Here is a 5,033-nt window from a genome sequence, read left to right on the forward strand (position 1 = left end):
AGCTTGACGTTTATGAGGTTTGGTGGGCAGTACGTCCACCCCCCACCCTCTCCCTTTTCAGGCATAGCTCTTACAGTTTCCCACGAGTGCCGTGACTCTTCCAAAAAAATGGTCAGAGTAGAGCCCAGAATCCAGATCCTCATCATTTCTTTTCTAGTTTATTTCACTGCTTTTCTTCTGACAAGACAATTTCAAAAACAAGCTCCACATCTTTAATAAACCAGAATGTCTGGGTCCAGCATTTTCTGGGTTAATTGCATTTCCCATATCATTAAAATTTTCTTCTTCCCTCACTCCACCCTACATCACAAATACCTCTTGGATTTTGTTGTTAAAAATCTTTTCAAATGCTTATTTCTACTCTCTTAGCACTTGGTGACTAAAAAAATTTTATTAGAGCAACATTCTGAAATTCACTGTTCACTGAGGAAGACTCTAGGTTGAGAAAAGTTGGCCACCTTGAGAGTCTTTTTTTGGATCGGTTACTCAAGGTGATGATATTTTTTTGCAATGTGGCTCCCTCTCTAAATACACAGGAGCCACCTTTGAGGTGCATAGGGGCTATAGGAAGCCCTGAATTCCTGTAGCCCGCACACATGTCTGTGGAAGAAAAAAGAAAAAAGAACTTTTTGAGCTAACGCTTTAAAACAAAAACAAACCTGCAATCCACCCAAAAAACACCCTTCCATGACCACTTTTTCTTATTTGTCACACTTTTGTGATTTTTATCAAAGCAAAGCAGAGCTTCATGTTAGTTAAAGCAGCAAAAACATTTATTACTGCATCAGGGAGTAGAGACCTCAGTGTAGAACTGGGCTCAATTCTAAATACAACAGGACAATTGGGAATTTGAGCTGAGGAGCAAGGTGGGGTCAGTGGATGGGAAATTACTAATGTAAACATCAGGGATGAAGGGTGATTTCTGAATAATTCAGGTTCTTGCTGAAGTCAGGTCTGAGTGATCATATATCATTTGGGGGCTGATGCAGGGTAAGGAACGTGATCAAATATGCAAGTTGACCAGATAGCAGTTGTCTTCAGAAGATAGGGGGTTCTCCATAAACTGACTTAGCACGATTTCGGCTTCGGAAAACAAGGCCCAAGGATGAGGCCTAGCTGAAAAGGGCTGAGAAGATCCTGACTAAAGGTTAGTTAAGGGACGAGTCTTTGTTAGATTGTTGCCTTTTTCATCTGCAACATTTCTGATGACTGTTTTTTCCAAATACCTTCTACTCTACCCTTGATATTTATTTAAATGATGGTCCCAGTTGTATGAGCAAATCATTTGGTGTCCTAAGGCACAAGGCTTGCTTTGCCTGGGCCTCTTAATATTCTCGAGTTGGTCTCAAGGGAATACAAAAAAGGATTTTCTATATTCTTGGAGATTTCGGTTATTAGGGAGTTAGAGAACTTAAAATTCTCTTTTATTAGTCAAAGAACATTGAAGCTAAACTGAAGTTTATTCCCTTAAGTTTTGAAAAAACTCTGTCCATATTCTGGCAAGCATTTCCAAATATCATCTACTTCTTTACTAGATGCAAGTTTGCAGCAAGACAACACTCTCCTCCCCGATAATTTGCTGAGTACCACCTCTTGAGGATGGAGGTGAGGCCTTGGGAGAAGAATGAAATAGTGGCATGGACTGAAGGGGACTCTGTTCAAGGAAACCAAATATATACCAACAACGTAGGTACAAATACCTCGTCATGAGAGCTCAGCATCCTCAGAGGGGAAATAATTGAGTCGAAGATCAGTCTTATTGATTTTTGTCTGATGCGTCATTTTGATTCACTTCCAAGTTATTTTTTTTTCCCTACTGCCAGGAAGTTTCACTTTGTCAATATGCTTCACAGGAAAGAATTGAAGGCGAGTTGGAGGTGTGGGGAAGGGAGTTATGCATTTCTCTACTGTATAACTTAAGCAACTACCATGCCAGATTTATTACCCAATCATTTCTAGGCATTTCTCTTTGGGTTTTACATTTCCCCATTGGGATAACTGATATTTATATGCAAAGTAATTTAAAATAGTTAGGATTAGCTTTAAGGCATGCCAGATAATTGCATTCTTAGGGTGTTTCTTCCTTCCTCCCTCTGTCTCTGTCATGAATAGTTGTTTTTTCACTTTCCATGCTAACAATAAATTTCTGTGTGCCTTTTACTTGTTTGCAACAAATATTTGTTGAAGAATGGATTTGAATAAACACTTTTGTAGCTCTCAGCTTTACAAAAAATGGGGAGATTAAGAGGACATCCTTGTGCTTAGCTGCCAGCATTTTTGTAGGAGTCGGGCTAGTTTCTCTGGTTCTCTCTGGAAGATTATTGTCAAAAATAGAAAATGGGCTTTTGGGACTCGTATCTCAAAATTGACCCTCTTTTGGTGGACAAAAAGGGCAAAATTTTAGTTTTGTCGTGAGTGGCTTATGTCATTTGAAGGAACATTTGAAAAAATTATGTCCCTGGACAGCAAAACCATAATCGAGTATTTTAGAGAAATTATACGGTAATTGACTCCTAATGAGTTCCTAATAATACTGCTAAAAATATGAAAAAGAAAACTCTGTGCCATTACCACATTTTTCTTGGGGGCGTGTGCATGCACGCACACACACACACACACACACACACACACACATATAATATGTATAAAAATCTGTTTATATTTTATATATTTATATATTTTCATTTTTCCTAATGGTAATTAGCTATAAATTGGCATCTCCATGACATTGTATTTACTGCTTTAAATACATTTGGCTAAAAAGTGTCCAAACTTGGGATCTCAGCTTTGTTCTTTTCACATTTTGTTAAACTTTTGAATCAATCTATTATCTCTGTCTTTGAAATTCTTATGTGGGACAAAGGAATCTCTGGATTATGAAAGAATGCTACTATTAAAATGTGACTCTGGACCTGTGGGTCTACCAAAACTCAGAAAAAGTGACTGAGTGTCACTTGATCATTGATCAGATGGGCTTGTCTGAAGCACATCTCGGAGGTGGCAAATGTATTAAGAGAGGCTCGTGCATTGCTCTGAAAATACCATGAGAGCAGAGCCCTGGGCTCTCTCCTTTTTACCGTTGTACAGTATTGAATGGATCAGGTGTACATGTGCGTGAGGAGTCTCAGGCAGATGATGTGCGGGCAGAGTTTTCCGTCCTGGTTGCTGGCGACTTTTTTGTAGCAGGACAGTGCAATGCAAATACCACTAACTAATTAATGGAGCATCTTTCTTTTCCTACCTGTTTATCTTCTCCAGAAGTTAGTAATGGGATGGACTTTGGGGAGCTGTAACAGGTAGGGGATGAGGAGTTTTCAGCATAGTACTTATCACTGCTGGGAACTTAGATCTGCCCCCCTCTAAGTATTGCAGGCCACCTGAAGGGTCACTTAATAGCAGAAACTCCAGAAGACAAACATTGACTGAACAGTGCTCCCAAAGTCCAAAATGCTAGGCTCTTATGGACAAAGTAGCTTCTTGAGTTGCTGAATATCTTTGATGTCTGCCTTCTGGGTGTACTCCCACCAGCTCGTCTCTCTGTTCCTTGTGTATCAATGGATAGAAAATAGAATGCTGCTTTTGGATTCTGGTAGGCCACCCCTTGTCCACTAAAAAATGCAAGGATGACTGACGGGCTTCTGGTAATGAAAACCCTCACAAATATGAAAAAAGTGCCAAGTACAGTGTAAGAGGGTATGAAATGCAATTCAAATGTATTTGGGAAGTAATGATTGGTATTGGTATTGGTATCAATAATAACCTGGTTCTAAGTTTCATAACAGCATCAGCTGTGGGAATGGAACCCACAGCTATTAGAGATGGGTTCAGGTAATAGAAATATTACTAGGATTAACTGTCAAAATATGTGGCTTCAGATCCAACCCATAGCCCTGTCTTCCTTGTGTGATCTTGGGGAATCATGTCACGTCTCTGGGCCTCAGTTAATCCATTAGTAAAATGAGAGTTTGATTGGAAGTAGTACTGTGACCCCCCCTTAACAGAAATGCATAAAGGTGTTTTTAAACCGTTTGTCACAATGATGGGGGACCGCTCTATTGACATTCAGCTGTTAATGGCTTCTTATGCTGGGGACATTGAAGCACAAAGAAAAACCATCTCATTTAAAATGCTAATAGTGCCCCAGCTGAAAAACTCTGATGATTTTGACCTGAATGGATAGTCTATGAATAATAGAGCTCATAAGAAATGGGGCTAAGGGTGGGAAACAAACAAAAAAACAATTGCCAGAGAGGTTCTTGATCTGTTTTTATTTTATTATTATTATTTTTTAAATAAGGTGCTTTTATAGGAAACAAGAAAATAACATTTTCAGCCAGCTTTAGAATTCCTCATAGGTGATGCTTGCTTCTAAGATGTTTGTAAATCTGCTCTCTTGTTTCCTTGTTATGTTTCTTCAAGAAGCACTTGAACTATGTCATGAGGCACGTTGGAAAGTGCCCTCATTCCTCTTAGCCTGCCGCTGCCTGGTGTGTGGGGGCTGCCTGAGTCAGGGCGGAGTGAGAAGCCTAGTGTAAATAGTGCACTCCTGTTTCTGCACGTGGCTCAGAGATTACATTTTTTAGAACTAAATCAAATAATGCTCTGTGAAAACAGTCACCTTGGCCCCAAAGCGATAGGCTAACATGCTCGTTTTCCTGGAGGAATTGGGCAGATCGAAGCTCAGGAATCAGGTTGTTCAGAAAGAATGCAGCAGGTTGTTTAGAAAGACCAATTTCTTCCTTTTATAGGTGAGGAACTTGAGAATATGAAGAGAAGGGCTTACCTCGATCACACAGAAAGCTAGTGGCCGAGCCAAACCCACAGGCAGTGCGAAGTCGAGGACCTTGGTTTTGTGCCAGACCTTCCCCGGGTTTCTTCTCACCAAAGTCTGAAGGTAGGTAAAACCTTAATAGGCAAGATCAGAATATAAGGGGCCTCTGTGTCCACCAACCAGCCAGATCTACTGTACCAGCAGTTTGAATTTCCCTGGCACGAGGCGGAGAGTTGCAGAGATACCATATGGCTCTGACTTG

General features: G+C 40.2%; 1 long non-coding RNA gene across 2 annotated transcripts in view; it reads left to right on the forward strand.

Moving 5' to 3' along the window:
• Positions 1 to 4,759: 4,759 nt before the first annotated feature.
• Positions 4,760 to 5,033, forward strand: part of LOC111737705 — a 115,502-nt gene continuing 115,228 nt past the window's right edge. For both annotated transcript variants that reach the window (XR_002779538.1, XR_002779539.1), the window contains exon 1: positions 4,760 to 4,894. This is a non-coding gene — a long non-coding RNA (uncharacterized LOC111737705). The remainder of the gene's footprint in view (positions 4,895 to 5,033) is intronic.

The sequence above is a fragment of the Pteropus vampyrus genome, unplaced genomic scaffold, assembly GCF_000151845.1.
Source record: "Pteropus vampyrus isolate Shadow unplaced genomic scaffold, Pvam_2.0 Scaffold30, whole genome shotgun sequence".
In the NCBI taxonomy this organism is placed as follows: domain Eukaryota; kingdom Metazoa; phylum Chordata; class Mammalia; order Chiroptera; family Pteropodidae; genus Pteropus; species Pteropus vampyrus.